General features: G+C 37.4%; 1 long non-coding RNA gene across 2 annotated transcripts in view; it reads left to right on the top strand.

Annotated features, from left to right (window-relative positions):
• The first annotated feature begins 20,113 nt into the window (after positions 1-20,113).
• Positions 20,114-27,829, top strand: part of LOC112646585 (uncharacterized) — a 126,029-nt gene continuing 118,313 nt past the window's right edge. For both annotated transcript variants that reach the window (XR_004815725.2, XR_003127737.3), the window contains exon 1: positions 20,114-20,258. This is a non-coding gene — a long non-coding RNA (uncharacterized LOC112646585). The remainder of the gene's footprint in view (positions 20,259-27,829) is intronic.

Genomic DNA, 27,829 nt, shown 5'->3' with positions numbered 1-27,829 from the left:
GCTTTCGTTTCCTTACCTATAAAATGGAAATAGCAATATCTACCTTATGAAGTGAGTTTGAATATTAAATGAGATAATAGAATGACATACTTACTAAAGGCATAAGGTAGCTGCTTAATTGGTATTAGTCCTCACTCTTTGCTTATGGTTGACAGGAGAGGTAGAAAGAATCATTCTTATTCTACCTGCCAGGTTTGTGAAGTGTAGATATTTAAATAGGACCTTGAAAGCATGGTAGATATATGGATTTTTAAAAATTTATTTTATTTTATTTATTTTATTTTATTTTATTTTATTTTATTTTATTTTATTTTATTTTATAACTACCTAGCACTTAAACTTCCTTCCTTGTGAGTATTGCAGAAAACACCAGATACTCATTTTCCAAATTTGTTTCCAGTTAGACTTGGCCTATCAGCCATTGTAACTATGAACAATACTATATTTCTATCTTGATATTCCAACCCTAGCTGATACTCAATAGATTCCATGCAACTCTAGGTGATACCTAATAGATTCCAGGCAGAGGTTCTTTGTCCACTCAAACTACTTGCCATCTTACATACACCTTCTTTACTAACCACAATCTTCTTTAGCTATATATCCTAAATTCTTCTGATGTTTGCCTTTACAATTTTAAATGATAGGTTTTAAAAACCTATTCCTTTATTTATTATCCCATGAAAGTATAAAAAAAAGATTATGAAAATACTGTATTTACCCCTCAACATTGCTTCTCTCCATTGTCCCATCAAGTTTTTGGTAGCTGTATTGTTTTTGTCAGTGTTTATAACATTTATAATTTTTTCTATAACTTAAATCTCAAATAAATCATGCATAGAATAATTCTAAAGATTCAAGATAGGGGATCCCTGGGTGGCTCAGCGGTTGAGTGCCTGCCTTTGGCCCAGGGCGTGATCCTGGAGCCCCAGGATTGAGTCCCACGTTGGGCTCCCTGCATGGAGCCTACTTCTCCCTCTGCCTGTGTCTCTGCCTCTCTCTCTCTTTCTCTGTCTCTCATGAATAAATAAATAAAATAAAATCTTAAAAAAAAAAAAGATTCAAGATAAAATGCATTTTTTTACATTATAATCGTATAGTCACAATAGAGCCATGTATAATGATTGAACCACTAGAGAAGGAAATGTAATCCTACCTCATTGAAAAGTTGCCATTTGAGGGAGAATTTCCAAAATACCGTAATCTCTACTCAGTTCTTTTTTTAAAAAATATTTTATTTATTTATTTATTTGAGAGAGAGAGAAAGAGAGGAAGAGCACAAGTCCAGGAAGTGGGAGGGGAAGGAGAGAGAGAAGCAGACTCCCCACTGAGTGGGAGCCCAATCCCAGGACCCCCGAGATCGAGATTGTAACTTGAGCCAGAGGCAGAAACCTACTGACTGAGCCACCCAGGTGCCCTTCTACTCAGGTCTCTTTAAGTATCTTTCTAACTTCTTTACTTTTTCAGTATCATAGTTGGTTACCATTGTTTTTGTTGTTGTTGTTCTATATAATCTTCTTTTGGTCCCATTGCCATTTACTCAAAATAATCTAATTAAGTTTTTTTCATACAAAATACGTGAGTGAAAAAAAAACAAAACAAAATATATGAGTGCTAAATTTTCTGAGTGCTTACATGTCCAAAAATTTAATTCTACACTAGTATTTAATTGATAGTTTGGCTAAATACAGTTTTCTTTTTTTTTTTTCCCTAAAAGCTTTTAAGGCAATGCTTCAAGGTCTATTGACATCCATTGTTGCTAACAAGGATTTGATATCAGTCTGCTTTTTATCCTTATAGATAACCTTGCCCACTTCACCTAATTAGAATTTTCTATCAATTATTTTCTATTAGAATTTTCTCTTAACTCTTAAAATTCTGAAATTTTGCAAGAATATGTCTAGATGTGAGCCATTATTTCCTTGGTTTCTGATGTTTGGTAGTGACTTCAATTCAAAGATTTATGTCTTTTTTAGCTCAGGGAAATTTTCATTATAATCCATTATTTTATGATTGTTTTACTCCTCTCTGTTATATTTATTTTCTTCTTCTGGAATTTCTGTTAAACATATAGTGGAGGTTGGATTTTAACTTTTATTTCACATTTTTCTCTTATATGTTCTTTTATTCTACATTCTGGAAGATTTCCTTAACTTTGTCTTCAAGTCCACCAATGTAATATTTAGTTATGAGTATTTATTCATTTATTTATTTATTTATTTATTTATTTATTTATTTATTTATTTTTAAAGATTTTATTTATTTATTCATGAGAGACACACACAGAGAGAGAGGCAGAGACACAGGCAGAGGGAGAAGCAGGCTCCATGCAGGGAGCCCGATGCAGGACTCGATCCCAGGACTCTAGGATCATGCCCTCAGCGGAAGGCAGGCGCTAAACCACTAAGCCACCCAGGGGTCCCCTAGTTATGAGTAATTAGTCAACTCTTGAGTTCTTTATTTTTGAAACCATATTTTTTTTTTGAAACCATATTTTTGATATCCAAGAATTTTCTTCTTTGATTTTTTCTTTAGTATGGTACCTTGTATTATTTAACAAACATAATAGCTTATCAAATCTGCCTGAGGATAATACAATAGTTTCTCAGATCTATTTGGGGATATTAAATACCATTTATATAAAGTAATTTTCTGTTTTTCTCCAATAACTATTTCCTCCAGGATTAGTTGTACTGTATATATATTTGGGATTTTCTCCTTTGTTTTGTTGATTTCTTCAAGTAGCTAAAATTTTGTGTTTTTTTAATTTTTCATCTGGCTCAAGAAATAGTACTTTTACATCCACCCAGATGCCCCCCCCCCATATTCCTCATCACAATCATAGCCTCCTTCCTCTACTGAGTGTGATATTAGATATTTATATTTATTCGTGTGTTCATTGCCCAAATATACATCTCTAGACACTCTAGTTTAGTCTTTTCCATATTTTTTTTTTACCTTGATATGTCACTGAGGACTCTATAGTCTTCTCCTCCATCTCTCTTTTTCTTACAATTTATTTGTTGAAGAACCCAGGCTATCTGACTCATAAAATTTCTTCGTAGTCTGGATTTTGCTGATTGCAGACTCATGGTGCAGTTCAGGTTCAGTGTGTTCCTCTGTCCTCTTATTTTTTACAACCTGGCAGCTAGATCCAGAGGCTGACCTCTGGAGGTTCAAACCCTTTAACAAGAATTTGTATTCTTCCATCAGTAGATACATAATAGCTATTTTGTTTTTAAATGTTAACAGCCACTAATTCTCAATAACTAGATTCCTTAATCCATGGAGCATTACACAATGGTGATATTCTCTATTTTGTTTTCATATATTAACTAGAACAATTTTATAAAGAAGTGTTTCCCCTCACCTTTTATTTGACTACCTAGTGAACCAATACATAGGAAGAGGCCAAAATAAATGCTTGATACTTTGTTTACTTACCTTATTGTCAGGATAACGAATTAGTCCCATTACCCTCAGAAAATGACCACTTGACTGTTTTTTGAATATATGTATTAATTCATGGATTTAAGTGTATTTCATAGGTTTCAATTTATTGCAATTCCTAAAATTATTGACACTCAATATATACCATCTTTGCCTATGGAACAAAATCTCTTCAAGTTGGTGATAAGTGTTTTGACATGTTCCAAACAGTCTTTGATAGCTTCTGCACAATCTATTACATTGAGATATTTCAGCTCATATTTCATATTTTCTTTTTTAATTAATTAATTAATTAATTAATTATGATAGGCACACAGTGAGAGAGAGAGAGAGGCAGAGACACAGGCAGAGGGAGAAGCAGGCTCCATGCACCGGAAGCCTGACGTGGGACTCGATCCCGGATCTCCAGGATCCCGCCCTGGGCCAAAGGCAGGCACTAAACCGCTGCGCCACCCAGGGATCCCCCTTTTTTTTTTTAATTATCATATTTCATATTTTCTGCCACAGACCTAGAATCAATCATTTTTCTAAGAATTTCTGGGTTTTTAAAAAAAATGTAAAATGGTATATATCAAGATCACAATGTGGGCACTAAGGATTCTTAATGCTACTGAATTGGTCATTGTTTCTAGTCACTTTCAATTGATTGAGTTAGGAAATATATATATATGTATGTTTTTGTATGCATACATATATGTGTGAAATTAAGCATATATTTTATCTTTATATGTATATATTTTAACTACATATATTTATATTATTGTATTATACATACATAGCCTATATTTACTTGCATAGTGAGATAAAATATCTCATAAATTCATGTTGATATTTCTTTCTTTTTTTTAAGATTTTATTTATTTATTCATGAGAGATGACAGAGAGAGAGAGGCAGAGACAGAGACAGAGGCAGAGGGAGACGCAGGCTCCATGTAGGGAGCCTGATGTGAAACTCGATCCCTGGACTTCAGGACCATGCCCTGGGCTGAAGGCAGGTGCCAAACTGCTGAGCCACCCAGGGATCCCTCATGTTGATATTTCTAATTCAAATTCAGGACTATCAGGTAAATTTATATATTCAGTATTACACCTACATATTTTTCTTCCACACCATAATTTGGGGTTCTCAAGGACACATTGGATGATAGAATTAAAATACTCATAGTCACTCATTTACTTTATTCTATATTTAATATGTTTCAAAATTATCCTAATACTAACAACATTCTTTATTTTTTATTATTTATTTTTAAGATTTTATTTCTTTATTCATGAGAGACACAGAGAGAGAGGCAGAGACGTAGGCAAAGGGAGAAGCCAGCTTCCTGAGGGAAGCCCGATGTGGGACTTGATCCCTGGACCCTGGGAAATATGACCTGAGTCAAAGTAAGATGCTGAACCACTGAGCCATTCAAGCTTCCCTAACACCATTATTTCTGATTATCAGAAATTGTTAAACTTTTTATTTGCATATGTTATTCCCATTTTTCTTCATCCCTACATGTATTTTTTAATGGTTGTACTATATGTACAGTTTCAAATCATAGAGCTATTATATACTAAGGTATCTCTTTTTAACCCTCACTTTAACTTGTTCTATAAGTATAATTCTCGGGATCCCTGGGTGGCGCAGTGGTTTGGCGCCTGCCTTTGGCCCGGGGCACGATCCTGGAGACCCGGGATGGAATCCCACGTCGGGCTCCCGGTGCATGGAGCCTGCTTCTCCCTCTGCCTGTGTCTCTGCCTCTCTCTCTCTCTCTCTGTGACTATCATAAATAAATAAAAATTAAAAAAAAATTAAAAAAAAAAGATTAAAAAAAAAAGTATAATTCTCAGTCATTTTAGTCATCTAAAGTGTGTTCTTTAGTAGATTCCTTAGGAAGAGTTCATGGCAACACTTTCTTAGATCTTACATGCTTGCAAAAATTTGTGCCACTTTACCTAATGATCAATTTTACTGCATATAAAATTGAGGGTTCACATTTTCTTCCCTTGACTATATTAGATATGTTACTCTCTTTTCTTGTGCCATAAGACACTACTGTTGAAAAAGTGTGATGATGAATAATCTTGAATCCTTTCTCTCTCTCTCTCTCTCTCTTTCTCTCTCTGTGTGTGTGTTTTTAACATTTACCTCCTTGTAACCTCTCATTTCTCTCAAGACCTTTTTTGTTGTTTATTTGTGTAAATATCACACTAATGTAACAAATTTTTTATTGAGTCTCTCCCATGTAGCTAGATGCTAGGAGTACAATGGTAGGCATTTCTCCCCCAAGATCCTTGCCATAACAGAACTGATGTAACATCGAAGATTAATTTTTAATCAGAGCATTTTTCTTAACAGATGCACTGTTAATGTTTGGGGCTGGATAATTCTTTATTGGACAGGGGACCCTTTGCATTGTAGGATATTTGGCAGCATCCCCTACCTCTACCTACTAGATGCCAGTGGAATACTTTTTATGGACTAATTGTGTCTCCCCAAAATTCATATATTCAAGCCCTAGCCTATGATATGATTGTATTTAGAGATGGAGCTTTGGAAAGTAATTAGGTTTAGATTCGGCCGTGAAGGCAGAACCCTCATGATGGAATTAGTGTCTTTATAAGAAAAAGAATGAGCATGTACCAAGGAAAGGTCACGTGAGCGTGCAACAAGAAAGTGGCTGTCTATATGCCAGGAAACAGGTCCTTACCAGACACCAAATCCGTTGGCACCTTGATTTTGGATTTCCTAACCTTGAGAACCATGAGAAGAAAGTTTATATTGTTTAAGCTACCCAGTATCTGGTATTTTGTTATAGCAACCTGAACAGTATAAGACAACACCTCTTTCCCAATTATGACAATCAAAAATGTCTTGAGAAATCTCCAAATGTTCTTCAGGGGCAAAACATCTGCAGCCAAGAACCACTGAATCAAAATATCACACAAATTGTCATCTAAGTATAAGTATGATGAGTATTCTCTGCCCTAGTATGTGGCACTACTGAATGGCTGGGGCCATAAATCTTCTTGACTCTTCTCTTTCACACTCATATCTAATTTATCAGCAAGTCTTGATTCACCAACAAAATGTATTCTAATTATGATTCTTTCAACCACCTCTGCAGCTACCATTCTAGTTTGAACCACCATCATTTCTCACTTACATGGTCTGATACCTTCTTAACTGACATCTCTGTTTCCACTTTTGCCTCCCCTATGTTCCTTTCTCCACGTAGTAGTCAAAATTGGTCTTTTATATTATAGATCAGATAATGGTATTCTATGTCCAAATTCCTCTAATGAGTCATTACTCTTGGAATAAAATATAAGTCCTTACATGGCCTGCATGGCTCTAAGTGGTCTCACATTATATAGTCCCTGGCTACCTCTCTGAGCTCATTTTCCACTCTTTTTCCCCATCCTCACTGCACTTCAGCCAAACCAACCTCCTTTCTGTTTCTCAAATATGCCAAGCACACCTCTGTTTTTGAGCTTTGCACTTGCTGTTCTTTCAGCCAAAAATTTTTTTTCTGTGAACTGTCTGGTCATGCACTTTACCTAATTTTCTATTGGGTTGATGGTATTTTTCATTTGAGTATTCTACTTTGATTGAAGCTGTTATTTCCCAAAAAAGTCATAAGGAGTCTGCAGATAATCCATACTTTGGTATGCTTTCACTTCTAATACTGGTAGAGAAAAGAGACAGCAGGAGGGACAGGTGCTTGAAATACATGCAAGCCTTAGAGGAGGGAAAGAAGAGACCTCTGATTGTTGGCAATATCTCCTGGGATTTTTTTTTTTTTTTTGCGTTACTTTCATTTTTGGCATCCTGATGGTTCTTTCAAACCATTTTTCCTTCCAATTCTAAAATGCTTGAATTTGATGAATAACTATTATGTGAATACCACTAGGATCTGATGCCTTTCTGACCTCATCTTCTACTATTCTCTCTGTGGTTCTCCCACTCCAATCATCAAACCTCCTTCTGTTTGATGAATAGAATGGTCCTGCCTCATAATCTTTGTATTTTCTGTTTCCTGTGCCTGGAATGCTCTTCCTCTGACTATCTATATAGGTATTTTCCATTTAGTCAACTTCTAAGTGACATCATCCTTGACCACCCTAAGTAGAATGTCAATCCTTTTCCACCAATTTAAAAAAATATATTTTTATTTATTTATTCAGGAGAGACACACACAGAGAGAAGCAGAGACACAGGCAGAGGGAGAGGCAGGCTTCTTGCAGGGAGCCCGATGCGGGATTCGATCCCAGGACCTGGGGATCATGACCTGAACCAAAGGCAGACGCTCAACCACTGAGCCACCCAGGTGCCCCTCTACCAAAGTTTTCTGTTCTTCCTTGATTTATTTCCTTCTCCTTAGCCCTTATCATTACCTAATGTAATAAAATTTTTACTAATTTGTCATCATATCTTTTTTCACCTCCTTTATAGTATAAACTCCAAGAGGGCAAAGATTTTTGCCTTATGTATTTGCTGCTCTAGCCCGGAAGAACAGTGCCTGGTGTATAGTTAGCACAAAAACCCTTTAATGAGTTAATAAATCTAAAAGCAGAATATAGACTTGAACTTCTTTGAGTTTATACTCTCACTGAAAAGAACAAATGCAAATACTCATCCATATATAGAACAACTAAAGATGTGGATGTCTAGTGATGATAGAATGGAGAGCCTAGAGTAACATTGGAAAGATTAGTAATTTTTCTTTGGAATTAGTTAATGGGTAGGGGTTGATTCCTGAATTGGATCTTAAGATATTGTTAAGCCTGGATTGGAAGAGAGAAGCATTCCAGAAAGAGAGTAATATAAGCTGGGTTAGATATACCAGTCAGGCTGTTCTGATTGGAATAGAGGGACCAGGTTGAATAGTAGAAATTACATTTAGATAAAACCTGAGTAATATCAATCAAGGTCCCATCAACAAACCAGTTGTCATACTCAGAGTAAGAATTTAAGGTGGGCTTACCTAAGCAACTCCTTATAAATATTTTGGCACAGGTGCAAGAAATAGCAAAGGAGGGTCAACTAGGAAATTAAAGAAGAATTTTAAAAATACATGGCAGCAAATGAAGATGAAAACACGACAGTTCAGATCTTTAAGGATCTGAAAAGTGATATAATGTAATATAGTTTGAAGTCTGGAATTCTGATGCCACCAGCTTTGCTTTTTTTTTTTTTTTTTTTTTTTTTTTCATCACCCCTTTGGCTATCTGAAAGGTGATCCTAAGAGGAAAATATATAGCAATACAGGCCTTCCTAAGAAATAAGAAAAGTCTCAAATATGCAACCTAACCTTACAGCTAAAGAAGCTGGAAAAAGGATAACAAATAGAGCCTAAATCCAGAAGGAGAAGAGGAATAATAAAGATTAGAGAGAAATCAATGATATAGAAAGAGGAAAAAAAAAAAAAACAGTAGAACAGATCAACAAAACTAGGAGCTGGTTCTTTGAAAGAATTCATAAGATCAATAAACCTTTGGCCAGACTTATCAAAAAGAAAAGAGAAAGGACTCAAATAAATAAAATAATTAATGAAAGAGGAGATACTACAACCAATACTGAAGAAATACAAATAGTTATAAAAGAACATTATGAACAATTATATGCCAACAAATCAGGCAATGTGGAAGAAATGGACAATTCCTAGAAACATATAAACTACCAAACTGAAACATGAAGACATAGAAAAGCTAAACAGACCCATCAACAAATAAATCAAACCAGTAATCAAAGATCTCCCAGCAAACAAGAGACCAGGGCCAGATGACCTCCCAGGGAAATTCTACCAAAAGTTTAAAGAAGAATTAATATTCATTCTTCTGAAACTGTTTCCAAAATTAGAAATGAAAGGAAAACTTCCACACTCTTTTTATGAGGCCAGCATTACCTTGATCCCAAAACCAGACGAAAACCCCACCAAGAAGGAGAATTACAGACCAATATCCCTGATGAACATGGATGCAAAAATTCTCACCAAGATACTAGCTAATAGGATCCAATAGTACATTAAAAGGATTATTCACCATGACCAAGCGGGATTTATTCCTGGGCTGCTACGCTGGTTCAACATCTGCAAATCAATCAATGTGATACACCACTTTAATAAAAGAAAGGAAAAGAACTATATGATCCTCTCAACGGATGCAAAAAAAGCATTTGACAAAATACAGCATTCTTTCTTGATAAAAACTCCACTGTGTAGGGATAGAGGAAACATACCTCAATATCATAAAAGCCATATATGAAAAACCCACAGTAAATATCATCCTAAACAGGGAAAAACTGAGAGTTTTTTTCCCTAAGGTCAGGAACATGACAGGGTTGTCCAGTCTCACCACTATTGCTCAATATAGTACTGGAAGTCCTAGCCTCAGGAGTCAGAAAACAAATAGAAATAAAAGGCATCCAAATCAACAAACAAGTCAAACTTTCACTCTTCACAGATGACATGATGTTGTATATAAAAAACCCAAAAGACTCCAGCAAAAAATTGCTAGAACTCATATAAGAATTCAGCAAAATTGCAGGATATAAAATCAATGCACAGAAATCAGTTGCATTTCTATACACTAACAATGAAGTAACAGAAAAGAGAAATCAAGGAATCAACCCAATTTACAATTGCACCAAAATCATAAGGTACCTAGGAATAAACCTAACCAAAGGAATAAAGGATCTGTACTCTGAAAACATAGAGCATTTATGAAAGAAATTGAGGAAGACACAACAAGATGGAAAAACATCCCATCCTCATGGATTGGAAGAACAAATATTGTTAAAATGTCTATGCTACCCAAAGTAATCTATACATTCAAAGCAATCTCTATCAAAATACCGTCAACTTTTTTCACAGAGTTAGAACAAACAATCCTAATATTTGTATGCAACCAGAAAAGACCCCGAATAGCCAAAGGGGTGTTGAAAAAGAAAACCAAAGCTTGTGGCATCACAATTCCAGACTTCAAGCTATATTGCAAAGCTGTCGTCATCAAGACAGTATAGTACTGGCACAAAAACAGACACATAAATCAATGAAACAGAATAGAGAATCCAGAGACCTCAACTCTGTGGTCAACTAATCTTCGACAAAGCAGGAAAGAATATCCAATGGAAAAAAATCTCTTTAATAAATGTATTGGAATAATTGGACAGCCACATGCAGAAGAATGAAACTGGATCATTTTCTTACACCAGCAACCTCTTTAACCTTGGCCACAGCAACTTCTTGTTCGACACATCTGCAGAGGCAAAGGCAACAAAAGCAAAAATGAACTATTGGGACTTCATCAGGATAAAAAGCTTTTGTGTAGCAAAGGAAACAATAAGAGCAAAAGGCAACCTCATTCACAAATGACATGCCAGATAAAGAGCTAGAATTGAAAATCTATAAAGAACTTGTCAGACTAAACACCCACAAAACAAAAAGTCCAGTTGGGAAATGGGCAGAAGATATGAACAGACATTTCTCCAAAGAAGACCTACACGTGCCAAAAAACACATGAAAAAAATGCTCAACGTCACTTGACATCAGGGAAATCTAAATAAAAACTACAGTGAGATACAACCTCACACCAGTCAGAATGGCTAGAATTAACAAGTCAGGAAAGGATGGATGTTGGCTAGGATGTGGAGAAAGTGGAACCTTCTTACATTTTTGGTAGGAATGCAAGCTAGTACAGCCACTCCAGAAAAGAGTATGGAGATTCCTCAAAAAGTTAAAAATGGAATCACTCTACAAAACAGCAATTGCATTACTAGGTATTTATCCAAAGGACACAAACATAGTGATTCAAAGGGTATTTACACCGTGTTTATGGCAACAATGTCCATAAAGAGCCAAAATATAGAAAGAGCCCAGATGTCCATCAACAGATGAATGGATAAGGAAGAAATGTGTGTGTGCATGCATGCGTGCACACACACACACAATGGACTACTGCTCAGCCATTAAAAAGAATGAAGTCTTGCGATTTGTAATGACGTGGATGGAACCAGAGGGCTAAGTGAAATAAGTCAGTCAAAGAAATACAAATGCTAGATGATTTCACTCATATGTGGAATTAAGAAACAAAACAGATAAACATAGGGAAAGGGGAGGAAAAATAAAATAAGATGAAAATAGAGAAGGAGGCAAAGCATAAGAGATGCTGAACTCTAGGAAACAAACGGAAGTTTGCTGGAGGGGAGGTGGGTGGGAAGGGGTAATTGGGAGATAGGCATTAAGGAGGGCACTTTATATAATGAGCACTGGATGTTATATGCAACTGATGAATCACTAAATTCTACCCAGTAACTAATAATACAGTATATGTTAACTAAACTGAATTTAAATAAAGAATTTTTTTAAATGGGCTGAAACACAAATTTACACTAAAAAAAAAAAAAAGAAAAAGAAAAAGAAAAGAAATAGCAAGAGATAATGCAGTGTCCTGAAGCTAATAACATAATAACAGAATAGGAGACCTGTTAACTCCCCAACCTTGAAGGTGAGGAAGGAGAGAGAGTTGTATAGAGAGGACATTTGGGAAGATTTGCAATGTCCAAAGAACACAGCTACCCTCCACTGATCTTCAGAGAGGGAGTGGATCTCCTTTTCCCCACTGATCCCATTTAGCTGAACCAGTGGAAGCCAGAGGCAAGGGGGCCAGTTAATATAGTTCATAAAGGTCAGCCTCAGCACAAACCAGGTGAAGAAGGATGTAGAGTAAATCTGGAAGGGCAAATGGAAAGTACCCAGCACACCGAGGTTAAGATATTCTGAAAACTTGCTAGGAAGTCTTGAATACTCTTCCTAAAGGTCATCACCTGTATGGTTGAGAAATCTTCCATGGAAGCTTTTTCCTGACTGCATACAAATTACATCCTTTTTATGAGACTGTTTTAACCACATCTTCATAATGAAAACATTGCTCGATTTGGCATTTGATTAGTGCAACACATAATACAAAATTGCAGAGGTTCAAAGCAGCTGAATAAAGACATTAAAAAAAAAAAAAGAACCAAAGCACCAGCCAGCAAATAGATGACTCAATGACCAGTGAAAATCAATGAGGCAAAGCCGTTTTTTTGAAATGAGTAATAGCCTCAGTAAAAATGAACTATATTCTCTTTATTAAGTCCTACAGTCCATATCCTACCACTTCCATTTAATATTCTTCTATTCTAGGAGCCCAGTCTCTCTTTTCTTTTTTACTTTTATTTCCTCATATCTTCACCTATATGAGGCAGTGGTATCTATCTATCCTACCTGCTATCTGTAGCTGTATAAAATAAATACTAATTATGTGACACGAGGGAGACATAGACAGATTTTAACTTTACCACAAAAAAATGGATTTGACACCTGTAATTCCTTCTAGTCTTTACCTATAGTGGAAATCTATATGGGTTCTTGGTGACCCTTGAGAAAACATTTTATCATAGATTCACCATCAGTGAACAAAGAGAAGAAAATCAGATACATGCACAGATAATCACTGTCTTTGGATGCACCAAATATAGACCTTGAGCACCTGGAACAGGGTCTCTTTTCTAACTATAAGTCTGACTTAGGTAGTGTACAAAATTTACCTGTTCTGAAAACGTGATCAAGTTGTTTACAGTAGCAGCTGTTAAGTCCTCTCATTATTTAGTGAGTCTGAAATTGGTTTAACTTTTGTTTTTAGTTTTCTGACTTCTACAATGTTATTTTATTCCTGCCATAGAACAGAATGGTCTCAAATAGTTTGGAACCATGTTAATTCACACTATGCAGATATTATATAATATTTAAAATTATTTCAAAATTCTGGCTCTATCTGGAGCAGTATTTTTTTTTAATATTTATTTATTTATTCATGAGAGACAGAGAGAGAGAGAGAGAGAGAGAGGCAGAGACACAGGCAGAGGGAGAAACAGGCTCCACGCAGGGAGCCCAATGCGGGACTGATCCCGGGACTCCAGGATCATGCCCTGGGCTGAAGGCAGGCACTTAATCACTGAGCCATCCAGGTGTCCCTGGAGCAGTATTTTGAACTTCCTCACAGATACAGATAATTCAAGTGACCTTCAGGTCCTTTTTGAGATAAGCCATTTGCTATGATTATTTAATTTAAATTAATTCAAAAGCATATACCGATGCTTCCTTATGTAGGGAAAAGAATAGATCCAAGTATGTTTTGTATCCACCCCTTACTGTTAAGGAACTTAAAGTCTAATAGTAAAAAAAATGTATCTTTAATACATTAGTAAATTAGGTCAGAGCTGAAACACAGTGATGTGAAATTTCAAAGGTGGGAGAAAGCAGGTGATTTGGAATTGGATATTAAGACTGGGTAGGATTTTAATAGGTAGAGACCAGCTATTGAGAAAAAAAAAAAACCATAACTGCTTTAAGCTCCTGTTTATTCATCTATAAAATGAAACTAATATTATTTACTTCATTGGGTTTTTGTGAGGATTACATGAAAGAATGAATATAAAGCACTTTGCAAAGCTCATGAGAAGAACACAATAAATGTTAGCTTTAAAAATACTCTTTGCAGAGTTCAAGTAGCAGGAATGGACTGGGTGGCCTTTGGGGAGTCTACAGTAGACTGAAACACAAGGGTGGTGAAGTGGAGTAAAAAGAGACAAGGCAGCAGAAGAAAGTTAAGTGAGAACTCTTATTCAGCAACATTTATTAAATACATTTTACCTACTGGAAAAATGGGGAAATTGTTTTAGAAACTAATGCTGTCCCTGTAGGGGCAAGGACTCTGTTTTCTGCTGTGTCCCCAGTGCCTATAAAACAAAGCCAGGCACTGTTGATACATAGTAACTATTTGTGGAATGACCTGACCTTGTTGGGGAGGTAATGAGGAGAGATTCCATAATCCTCAGCATGAGGAAATCCATCTCTGCAGAGACAAGTAGAGGAGGAAGAAGGAAAATTCTATCATTTCAAAGCCTCTGCTAAGGGAGAGTGTGTGTGTGTGTGTGTGTGTGTGTGTGTGTGTGTACATACTTAAGTGCACTTCTAAAGGATAGAGAATATGCACATTGGATGTACAGAGGCAGGCTGGAGAAGTAAAAGAGACAAAAAACACTAAGGCAAGAAGTTGGAAAACCAAGAAAGAACTAAAAATATGATAATGGAAAATCCTCATCCTTCCAAAGTTCAGAGTGTTCACAAAAATACCCTGTGTAGGTTGTGTATATAAATCAAGTGCCAAGTACTTATGTAGCATCAGGTACCACACTGGGATTGATACAGTCTAGGGAAGGAACAGACCAAAAGAAGTTTAATGCCTGTGACATTGAATATGCAATAGGAGCTGGACTGTAAGCCACTTGAACCTAGGAGTTTATAAAACTCTGGAAAAGGGAATTGGTCTTCCCATCAAATGAGGGTTAAAGAGATTAAATCACTTGAAAGATTAATTTCAAATGCAAGGTGATTTTGGCTGAGGCGGCCAGTACAACTAATACCCTGCTGGCTAATTCTGACCCAAGAGTCATCTCCACCAGAACAGGATCCCGTGTCTTTTCCTCCCCTCCCAAATAGGTTTTGTGCCTCTCCTGGGTACTCTCCCATCACGTTTATCATGGCCTTTGTCCCATATCCTAACTGTCGGTTTATGTTTCTGCCTCTCTTATTAGACTTAACATAGAGGGTTGGGCAGAGTTTGAGCTGATTAGCATCAGTGCAGCAGGAAGGCTGCAACCTGAGTTGCAGATGTTTGTAAAGAGGCACTAGGAGCCATTAGAGAAGAGAATCAGAAATATATAATCCAAGCTCAGAGTTCAGTTAGGAACCAGAACAAGGAAAACAAAAATATCAGAGACGTTATTAGGGGTTAGTTGTAATATTTGGCATATTCGTGGGGCCCTTCCACATAGTCCCATTTATCTCCAAACCTATAAAACAAGGTGCTTTGGGATCCTTTTTGGCCTACATTTTGTTACCTAACACCATAACTTTTCTGAAATTTTCAGAAAAAATTTTTTCTTAATTTCAACAATCACAACTGTGGGGGAAAAAAATCTATCCTTTTTTCTGAAAAGCTGTGTTTATTCTCAAATGTTCTAGAAAGGATGGACATGTGCTTTATGCACACAGCCTCAACAATTTAATCCATAAAAAAGAAAAAGGAAAACTTTCAGTGATTATAACACAAAGCCAAGTATCTGTAGCTTGTCTTTGTGTTGATGACAGGGTTAGTGAGAGTATTTTTTTCCCTGTCTTTATTCTCTTGCCATTGAAGGAGGAACTAATTAGACCAAATAATAATATTTAAAATCTTACAGCCCCAAGGAGCTGGAAATGAAAAACTGTATCTACTATATGGATGCTTTAGAGCCTGTGTTGTGCACTTGACCGGGGATTTTCCGTCACTTAAAGCTGCATGCGCTCCTAGTGCCTGGACACAGCAGAACTAATCAGAGAGAAAGCTCAAAATCTCTGCATCTGAATGTCATTCCTTGTATTTGTTGATGCAAGCTAGAATCCCTCTCCATGTCTTAGGAGAACAAAACAGAATAGCTTAGAACACAGGAAATAGCACGGAATACTCAACTTGTTCTTGTAACTGCCTACACAAAGCAAAAAGGGTCTGAGAGGGGTTTTAACATGTGAAGTGTTTGTGCAGAGACCTAGGACTTCTGTGACAGTATGTATAGAAGAATTAAACAACAAAAGCAGTTTGAACTATTTGTGTATTTTGTTGCTATGACTTCTCACTTTATCTTCTCTCTCTCTTTTGGTAAGGGAATAAAAATTGTTAAGTCTTTCATAAAGAAGATAAAAACATGGTTTTTGCTGTGAGTCAGATACTATGCATTGCTTTTATTGAATTAGCCAGAGTGCGCAGTGTTTTTCTTTGTGGTACAGGTAGCCCTGTGGACATGTATGTGCATCAGAACTAGGGGGCACATGCATGTTTTCCTGCATTGCCATCGAGTGTATTTGTGTCCTAGCACAGCCATGCGTGAAAGTTTGTGTGTGCCTAAGTGTGGCCGTGTGCAAAGGGAAGGGACTCCTGCTCCATTATTCCAAGCAATTAAACTCCGACAGCACAAGGATGAAGGAGAGGCCCTGATTTTCTTTTCCTTTGCAGTAATTGCCTCAGCAATCATCTTTGATCAGGGAAGAGCAGAGGAGGAGAGTCCTGAAAGTTGACATCCCTGGTATAAATATATACATTTACATACACGGGGGCAGCAAAGCTCTGCAGCTTTTTACTGACGTCTCTGACCTGAAACCATTGTAGATCCATTGACACTTCATTTAATTGAATCCTTCCCTAGCAAGCCTGAGGACTTGAAAGGGGGAGGGGAGCAAGGATGGGTAATCAAGGCAGACTCTTCTGCCTGCATGTCTAAAAATGACAAGAAAGTAATTGCTTTTGAAAAGCAAAAAAACAGAAATAGCACAATTTGTTCTACTTAGTTAGATGCTAAAAGGAGATAAAGATTATGGGGGTTTTGCCCCAAACATACCAAAATCTCTACCCTGAGAGCAACACTGATTTGGATTTCTATACAGATAGGAATGAGGGGTTTTTTTTTGGTTTTGTTTTTAAAGAAGAAAGAAAAGGTAATTCTAAGAAAGAGAAATCCAGAGTCTTCCCTGGTTCAAAATGGCCAGAGACAATAGTAAGATCATTCTGAGCCCAGAGCCACAGCACAGCCCCTTTTGTCAGCTTCAAATCAGGGAGCCAGAGGGTCGAATCAGTTTAACCTGCCTCCATGACACATCACCCACCCGCCTGACCCCAGAACGGCCTCATTTTTATGGATGCAGAAGCTCAGGGTGTAATTCATTCTCCGGCACACCCCGCTCGTTCAGTAGTAGCCTGCTTCTGCCACAAAGGTACGCTGCATATTCTGTGCCGGCTGAACCGATGAGATATCAGCCTGCCTCCTGTTTAATGCAGGAGTTATCCTGCTTTACAGCTGAAGAGTAATGTCCCCTACCTGCCATCAATCTGGGCGCCTAGATCAACCATGCAAATTAGCACATGTCCACAAACTCAAAGTCTTAGAGAAATCAATCTGGACCTGGAGGATGCAGGCAGCATGTTTAGGAAACATAAAATCTGAAGGATATTTAATAACCTTTGCCTCCTTTGTCATCCTCTCTCCATATCTGCTTCTTCGGTTGTATGTTAATGAGAACACGAGAGCATGTGCACAGCAGGCAGCTGCTTTGCCCTTTGATTTAGTACATGGTACAATGCAAAACAAACAGGCAAACAAAGCAGCATAATAACAACACATTACTAGTATATATAGCACCTTTACAAAGCACTTGTACATACATTGTTAAATTTATTTAGACCTTTCAACAACCTTGATGTAGAAGCAGGAGCAGCGTTTTATGATCCCTTATACAGATTGGGAAACTAAGGCCCATATAGTTCAAAGAACTCACACAAATTCTCACTGCTAACAAGCCACAGAGAAAGGAGTGCTGGGGTGCAGCATATTAGAGGACTCTGCTCTGGCTTTACCTTGGCTGCACCTCATCCCTTCCCACTGTTTGAGGAGTCCATGAGATCATGGGAGGGTACCAACTTATCACTCAGCAGCACCCCCCCCCCCCCCCCCCCGCCCCTAGACCACACTCTACAAACGGCATTCTCGAATTTTAAGTGCACTTCCAGGACCTGCACAAGATTTTTCCCTGGGACCATCCTTTTGGTCTACACCACCAAGCCCAAGGGGTGATTTTGCTGGAGTGGGGAATGAATGTCATATGTTTAGGCAGAATGTTCCCACATGTGTACGTGAAACCATTCATAGTGAGAGACGAAACCAGGGTGGTAAGAACAGGGAAATGGGGTTGGGGTCTGGAGGCTGTGAGCTAACTCCCCAAGCAGGAGTTCTCCTCTAAAGTCTGAGGACTCCTTACTAGAACTTGGCCTTCTAGGATGCTTTTTTGTTTTGTTTTGTTTTGTTTTGTTTTGTTTTCCTTCTAGGATGTTAATGAAGGTATATATTTGTCAGAGTAGGAAGGTGGAACCTGTTTCATGGAGCCATTTGACATGTAACTTTTAAATATTTAGACATATGGTGTGTAGACCTCCATTTAAGCTCTCACCATGGGTTCTACAAATGTGGAAGTGGGCTGGCTGGAATAACATTGGTGTACATGGTAGAGATGAATGAAAATTTGGAAGAGACTATATTATCTAGATTGTCACAAGTTTCCATTAGCTCTCTTTAAAGGGCCAAACAATTTATTGGCCTTCATAATTCTAGCAGTTTTCCCAACAGTTCATGAAAGACTGAAGCACCAATGTGCCCAATAGTCAAGGGTACTGACGATGGATCTGGTGACAAAGTAAACAAGGATTTTATGTTTTATAAATGTATTAACACAAGCTGTGGGTTAATTACTTTGCCAGGTTCCTAAATAATATCATATTAGCCTAAAAATGTTAGGACCCTAGATAAAAGTGAAACCTTTCCTTCAGGCAGTTAGTAATTCTTCTTCATCAGCAAGGGCAGGATTACTTAACCTCAGATTCATGACTAAGTTGATCAGCTACCCATTTTCAGCAAGGGAATCAGTTCTGAGAGAAGGTACCCCAAAGCAGATGAGAAAATGTATTCATGTGGTTCATTTTAAAATTTCACATCTGGTTTCTTTTTTTTTTTTTAAGATTTTATTTATTTATTCATGAGAGACAAAGAGAGAGAGAGGGAGGCAGAGACAGGTAGGAGGAGCCTGATGCAGGACTCCATCCCAGGACCCCAGGATGATGACCTGAGCCAAAGGTAGATGCTCAACCACTAAGCCACCCAGGCATCTCTCACATCTGGTTTCTATAGAGATTCTCCTACTAAATTAAGAGACATGCCAAATCTGACCTCTTCAATGAAATTCTTTCTCCTAACACTGAACTTCTACAACACTTTGTATCTCTATAGGGTGAGTATTATACTCTTTCTTCATCAGTCATTCATGTTTCTCTTATCTTGCCTGATAGAGTATACAAGACTGGAATCCTGATATTCTCACCTTTAAATCCCTCAGATGCACAATGCACAGTAGGCATTCAGTGAATATTTAGCAAATAAATAGATAATTTCTACTTTTGTAATTGTTTTGTAGCTTTGAGGGAGTATATTTTGTATTTTTGCCACATTTTATGTGTTACATGATCTCCTCTATGGTAATTCTATAATTTTCAACCAAACCCTGAAGAAAGCCATTAAAAACATACAACAGGTTGGGACTCCTGAATGGCTCAGCGGTTGAGCGTCTGTCTGCCTTTGGCTCAGGGAGTGATCCTGGAGTCCCAGGATCGAGTTCTACATCAGGCTCCCTGCATGGAGTCTGCCTCTCCCTCTGCGTATACCTCCACCTCTCTCTCTCTCTCTCTCTCTGTCTCTCATGAATTAAATAAATAAATAAATAAACAAATAAAATAAAAACGTACAACAGGCTTTTCTTTTACCTTGAGCATGGTCATAGGGTAACGATATTCCTATATGTGAATAGAGGAATTTTTTAACAATTGGTATATGGACTGCATATTTGTGTTCCCCCACCCCAAAGTTCCTTATTTGAAATCCTAACCTCCAATATGATGATATTTGGAGATGGGACCTTTGAGAGGTAATTAGGCTTAGATGAGGTCACAAAGGTAGATTCCTCATGATAAGATTTATGTCCTTATAAGAAGCAGCACAAGAGAGCTTGTTCTCTCTCTCTACATACACGTTAAGGAAAGGCAATGAAGATACAGTGAGAAGGAGCTCAAGCCAGGAAGAGAATCATTACCAGGAACAGACCCTGCTGGAACTAGGTCTGGGACTTCTAGCCTCCAGAATTGTGAGAAAATTAATTTCTGTTGTTTAAATCATAGATCTATAGTTTTGTTATGGCAGCCCAAGCAGACTAAGACACCTTGGAATACTTCTGGGAGCAAGTAACAAAAAATTCAACTTTTATTAGTTGAGTATATAAGAGAGACATTTACTCTCACATAGTAAGAGGATATTAGGACATTTGTAGTTTCAAATACTCAAGAATATTATTATCATTAACTCAAAACCTTGTTGTCCTGTTCTACCATCTTTAGTATATTGGCTTTTGTCTCTGTGCTTGCTACTCAGTGGTGATGACTGAGAAAGTATACAGTCAGGAAAGGAAATGAAAATAGGTGGCACACATAAGCCCAGTCTTTCTTTCTTTCTTTCTTTCTTTCTTTCTTTCTTTCTTTCTTTCTTTCTTTCTTTCTTTCTTCTTTCTTTCTTTCTTTCTTAAGATTTTATTTATTTATTCATGAGAGACACAGAGAGGGAAAGAGGCAGAGACACAGGCAGAGAGAGAAGCAGGCTCCATGCAGGGAGCCTGATGTGGGACTCGATCCTAGGACTCCAGGATCACGCCCTGGGCCAAAGGCAGGCACTAAACCCCTGAGCCACCCAGGGATCCCCAGTCTCTTTTTTTTAGAAATCCAACTATTAGTAGCCCATCAGTAGACTTGCACAAAATTATCTTTGGCTATGACTTTTTCAGTCACCTTAGCTTCAGTGGCTGAGAAGGTGAAAACCAAAGACAGGACAATGGGATTGCCAAATAAGTTTAGGCAATCATGATCCATCCTCTGAGGAAAGAACATCGCCACCTGAACAAAATATGGACTTTATAAGCCAAGAAAAAAAGTAGTACACGTCATTGAATGGCCAACAAATAGTGTCTGCCCTTCTCTGTCTGACTGTTTTCCCCAAACACCCCATATTGAGATTATTCTAAACTGAAAGTTCCCATTTCAGCAGTACTCCTGCTGTACTGTGTAGGTCGTATAGTGATTTGACATAATATCTAAATATGTCATACAAAAACCCCACAGACTCAAGAAAAAAAAAGTATGATGGAAATATATAGTTAGATATTTATAGAACGTGATAAGTTCTGAAAGTCTTGCCCAGTAGTTTTTTTTTTTTTTAAGATTTTATTCATCCATTAATGAAAGATACAGAGAGAGAAACAGAGACACAGGCAGAGGGAGAAGCAGGCTCCTCGGGGGAGCCATAGTGGGACTCGATCCCAGGTCTCCAGGATTATGCCCAGAGGAAGGTGGCACCAAACTACTGAGCCACCCGGACGGCCCACCCAGTAGTTCTATACATTGGAATTACATAGGGAGTTTCCACAGAACACTAATACTCCAAACCAGACCAGCTAAGTTAGAATCTCTTTGAGTCCCTGGCATTGGTAAACTTCCCATGTGATTCTAATATGCAGCCAGTTTTGGGAATACTGCAAAATAGATGTATAGGAAGCCAAGATACCAATCATCTCTATTTTCAGCCTCTCTGAAAACCTGTTCCTAGCCCACAAGAGTTTCTGTCATAGTTTCTTAATAACCATATTTATTTATCATTAAGATATTACTTATGTGTGTATGATATGCACATAGCTCTGGGTACAAGGCTGTGTATATTATTTAAAAATTTTTAAACAACCTACACTTCAAGAATTTTCTGTTCTACTGGGATAAATCAGTGAGTAATTTTCATTTAAACAAAATCATATTTGTTAAGGATCAAAAAGAGAAGTACAGATATGGACTTCAGGAGGTCAGATGAGGGACAAATAAATGAGAACAGCAATGGTCAGCAAAGGCCTTATATAGATATAAGGGAAATGTGGCTAGGCAATGGTAAAGGGGAAGCCATATTTATTGAGGATCACAATATGCTAATTCTGATATGTTTGGAATCTGGATAAATCAATTGATTCTCTTAGGGAATGGAATACAACACTAGAAATATTGAAGAAACTGATGTTTTGCCAGGATGGATGTCACAGATGAAGAGGACAGAATGGTTAGAGCAGGCCCTAAAATCCTAAATTTGCAGGAAAAAAAAAAAAAAAAAAAAAAAAACCATTGCAGAGATCAGCTGGGTCTGGGGAATGATAAATTGGAAATTTCCACTAGGTAGTTGGAAATAAAGGAGTATACATGGGACACATCTGTTTGGGGTATAGACATGATTATGATAACTGTGAAGGTGGGCATGGAAGTAGAAAACTAGAAGCCAGACATTCACAAATGTCAAGGCACTCATACAGAACCCCTCCAGGATGTCTCCCTTCTTGGAGTCAACACTGTGCCTTAAACATACCATCATTTTAGTATTTGACACAACCGTAGTGCAATTATTCATCAGTCAGCAAATATTTAACAGTCACTATTTGCCAAGTACAAGTGACATAGCAACAGATGATGCAAGCAGGAGCTACATTTTAGAAGAGAATATAAGAAAATATAAACAAGAAAATTTCAGAATGGTTAAGTTCAATGAAGAAGATATGATGGGATAATGTGAAACAGACTGTGATTGGGTGAATCTATTAACCAGAGTGGTCAGAGGACCTGAATGATGTGAAAGAAACAGCCATGCAAAGATCTGGGTAATGAGCATTCCAAAAAGGACCAGTAAGTACAAAGAACCTGTGAAGGGAATGAGTCAGCATATTCAAATAACAAATAAGTAAAATAATCCAGATGCCAAAGGTTACATAGGTCGTCATGTTCAATTTATATATTTATATGAAATATCCAGAATAGTTAAGTCCATAAAGATAGAAAATGATTGCCAGGGACTGAGGGAAGGAAGGAGTGAGGAGTGCCTACTTAATCAGCATGAGGTCTGATGGAAGGTGATGAGGATATTTTAAAACTAGATGGAGGTGTTGCTTAGACAACACTGTGAATGTACTAAATGTCACTGAGTTGTGCTTTTTTTTTTTTTGAAAGATTTTATTTATTTATTCATGAGAGACACAGAGAGAGAGAGAGAGAGAAACACAGGCAGAGGAAGAAGCAGGCTCCATGCAGGGAGCCTGACGTGGGATTTGATCCCGGGTCTCCAGGATCACACCCTGGGCTGAAGGCGGCGCTAAACCCCTGAGCCACCCAGGCTGCCCAGAGCCAGCTGGGCTGCTCTGAGTTGTGCTTTAAATGATTAACTTTATGTAATGTGAATTGCACCTTGATAAGAGAGACAAACGAAATGTCAGTTGCTTTAAATCATGGAAGGAACAGGTACAAACCCTATATTTAAGAAATTTGGCAGATAAAGGGAAGTAAGAAACAGTAAGATAGTTAGATGAACTATTGGCTCCCAAAAGGTTTTTTGGATAACAGGAAGATTTTTGTATATTTTAAGGCAAAGGGGAAAGGGTCAGACTGGAATGCAGGGGAATTCTCTGGGGTCTTCACCAGTCTAAGAAGCTGGAGACTTAGACATAACCCTATAGTACAGAGCTTGGTCACCATACACTCTGATAAAGAATGTTGCAATTATACCTGTCGGAGAAATGCACCTGGAAGAAGCATTAAAAATGATCTAGTCCAGGGGATCCCTGGGTGGCTCAGTGGTCTAGCGCCTGCCTTTGGCCCAGGGCGTGATCCTGGAGTCCCGGGATTGAGTCCCACAACAGGCTCCCTGCATGGAACCTGCTTCTCCTTCTGCCTATGTCTCTGCTTCTCTCTCTTTCTCTGTGTCTCTCATGAATAAATAAATAAAATATTTTTTAAAAAATGATCTAGTCCACACTCTCTATTTACTAATGTGGTAGCCAGCTCTCCTAGTTTAAGTGACTTTACCAAGCTCATAGCCCAGTGATGGAAACCAAGTCTCCAAGCTTACCAGGTATAACAACCATGTATATATTTACTTTATTAATAGTTGAGATTATCCACAAAGGCTATTTACTGTTTCACCTGTAGTTTATCCTTAATTCTGAATTTTTTCATTCAGTGAATGTGCATAAATGCTAGGAATTCAGGAGATGGACATATTTGGCTGATGAGTTCTATTATCCTAATTATAACACGTGTGTCATTAAGTTTCAAGACCCAGTAGCCTGATGATGTTGCCAAAATGTAGCATGCTGGGGACTTACTTATCTTTCTAGGCCTGAGTGTGGTAGCAAATGAAGTTTGATATTTGTCTGTGCTTATGGGTGTGTCTCTGTGTGAGAGATATCTCTAATTAATTAATTAACTTATTAAATAGGGAATACATTCTTAGAATTCATAAAGTACAGAAGGTACTCTTTCTCTGTGTCTCCCACCTACTCAGTTCCCTTGCCGAAGGCAATCCATGTTACCAAGTTTTTGTGTGTCCTTTTAAATATATTTTATGCATATACAAGCAAATATATACCTGCATATACTCCCCTCCCCATTTTTACACCAATACACACTAAGCATCCTGCTCTGCATCTTTTATATATATATTTCATGTTTATAGGTATTTATGATCTTTCTGGACCTCTCCTGTCATCTATTTCATTTCTCTGCAATGATTACAGAGAAGGAATTTCTGTGTGGGAGAGTCCTCAGTCATTTCTATAGCTTCATGATATCCCATTGTTGGCTAAACCATTATTTATTTAACCAGCCTCCTACTGATAGACATTTAGGTAGTAGTTAATCTTTTACTATTACGAAGTTGTGACACAATGCCATTTCACATGTGTGAAGATATATCTGTAGAATAAATTCATAGAACTGGACTTGCTAGGTCAAAAAGTATGTGCATATCATTTTAATGGATCTTAAAAACTTGAATCCCATAGATATTGTGCCAGTTTTTACTCCCACCAGCAATGTGTAGAAAAACTTTTTTTTGCCACATCTTCACTAATACATTGTATTATCGGGATCCTTGGGTGGCTCAGTGGTTTCACGCCTGCCTTTGGCCCAGGGGTGATCCTGGAGTCCCGGGATCAAGTCCCACGTGGGGCTCCCGGCATGGAGCCTGCTTGTCCCTCCGCCTGTGTCTCTGCCTCTCTCTCTATCATAAATAAATAAATAAATAAATAAATAAATAAATAAATAAATAAATAAAAATACATTGTATTATCAATAATTTTGGAGTTTTGACAATGTATTCAGTATTAAATTGTATATCAGTGAGAATTTAATTTGTATTTCTCTTACTGTGAGTGAGATTGCTTTTATATGTTTAAAATCATTTTATTTCTTTTCCTATGAACTATTTGCTGGTTTTGCATTAGGTTATTATACTTTTATTTTATTTTAATTTTTTAAAAGAATTTATTTATTTATTCATGAAAATACACAGAGAGAAGGGAGAGAGAGAGAGAGAGGCAGAAACACAGGCAGAGGGAGAAGCAGGCTCCATGCAGGGAGCCCGACGTGGGACTCAATCCTGGGTCTCCAGGATCATGCCCTGGGCTGAAGGTGGCGCTAAACCGCTGAGCCACCGGGGCTGCCCAGGTTATTATACTTTTATACAATTTATATAAGCTTTTTATACATTATATAAATTAGCAACTTGTCTATGAAATGAATTACAAAGTTTCCCAGTCTGTCATCTCTCTTATTTTGGTAATTATGTGTTTTGCAATACAGAAATTGGTTTTGATTTTAATATTATGAAGTTATGAATCCTTATATTATGACTTCTGGAGTTTGTGCCATATTTTAGGAAGGACTTTTCTCACTCCCATATTATTTTTTTAATGCTCTCATTATTTCTTCTAGTAATGTTGTGCTTTTATTTGTATATTTTTAATTCATCTAGAATTTATTTTGGTGCATTTGTTGGGTACTGTTCCAATGCCATTTTTCCCTTACTGAGCAAATGTCATTTGTGTTTATTCCTACAGTATAACTTGAATCAAAATATTGCTCCAAATATCCAAATGAAATCAATATTGATTGAATTCCTTCTATGTGCAAAGGCATAATTTCATGTTTTCTTTTTAATTTTCCTTTTGTTTTAAATATTTATTTATTTATTTATTTATTTATTTATTTATTTGAGAGAGAGAGAGAGAGAGAGTGGGGGGGAGGGGTGCCCAGGCAGAGGGAGAAGCAGACTCCCCAGTAAACAGGGAGCCTGAGGCCAGCTCAATCCCAGGGTGGAAGGCAGATGCTTAACCAACTGAGACACCCAGGTGCCCCTTTAATTTTCCCTTTTAAGAAGAAAGAAGATAGAATTTTAAGTTCCGAGATCCAGAAGCTTCTTTTAGTAGAGAAAACAAACAAAAAAATCTTCATTCAACAATGTAAGTCTCTTGCTATCAGTATGAACTGATTATAATCCTATTAAGTGAGACAACAAGCTAGTTCAAGCTACATGCAAAGAAAGTACAAATGATTCTTTGTAGGTATGAGACCTCCTCTATAACCAGGGCAGGGAAATTAAATAGATAACAAGAGAGATCTTACAAACCACAATATCTATGAACATGAGTTGCTGCTTTATAAAAACAGTGGTAAACATTCACTTGAAATAATGCTTATGGGGATCCCTGGGTGGCGCAGCGGTTTGGCGCCTGCCTTTGGCCCAGGGCGTGATCCTGGAGACCCGGGATCGAATCCCATGTCGGGCTCCCGGTGCATGGAGCCTGCTTCTCCCTCTGCCTGTGTCTCTGCCTCTCTCTCTCTCTCGCTCTCTGTGACTATCATAAATAAATAAAAATTAAAAAAAAAAAAATAATGCTTATGGCCTCAAAATGGACCAGTATTAAGAGATTCTAAAATAAGGCATTGTCTTTCTTTTTTTTAATTCCAGTGTAAGTTAACATATAGTTAACTTATTAGTTTCAGATATACAGTATAGTGATCCAATAGTTCCATACATTACTGAGTGTTCATCAAGACAGTGTACTCCTAATCCCCATCACCTATTTATTTTTTTTAATTTATTTTTTTTAAATTTTTATTTATTTATGATAGTCACACAGAGAGAGAGAGAGGCAGAGTCACAGGCAGAGGGAGAAGCAGGCTCCATGCACCGGGAGCCCGACATGGGATTCAATCCCGGGTCTCCAGGATTGTGCCCTGGGCCAAAGGCAGGCGCTAAACCGCTGCGCCACCCAGGGATCCCCCCATCACCTATTTAATACATCCCCCCACCCACTTCCTCTCTGGTAACCATCTATTTGTTCTCTATAGTTAAGAAACTGTTTTTTGGTTTGTCTCTCTCCTTTTTTTTTTTTTAACTTTTGTTCATTTGTTTTATCTCTTGAATTCCCATATATCAGTGAAATCATATGGTATTTGTCTTTCTCTAACTGGCTTATTTTGCTTAGCATGATATACTCTAGCTCCATCATGTTGTTGCAAATGGCAACATTTCCTTCTTTTTTATGGCTGGATAATATTCCATTATATATTAATATATAATGGAATATTATCCATTGTAATATATATATGTGTATATATATACTACAGTTATGTGTATATATATATATATATACACTGTCTGACTTTGGAAACATAGTTAGGATCCATACCCTGGGAAAGGCTCTACTAATACTCTAGATGCATGTGTGTGCTTATGTGTGTGTGATTAATTCACATAGCATGTTAAAGAAATATTTCTGATGGGGAAAGGAACAGGAATAAA

This window comes from Canis lupus, chromosome 5, assembly GCF_003254725.2.
Source record: "Canis lupus dingo isolate Sandy chromosome 5, ASM325472v2, whole genome shotgun sequence".
Lineage (NCBI taxonomy): Eukaryota > Metazoa > Chordata > Mammalia > Carnivora > Canidae > Canis > Canis lupus.
Note: the sequence above shows the minus strand (reverse complement) of the source record. Positions and strands in the feature narration are given on the sequence as shown.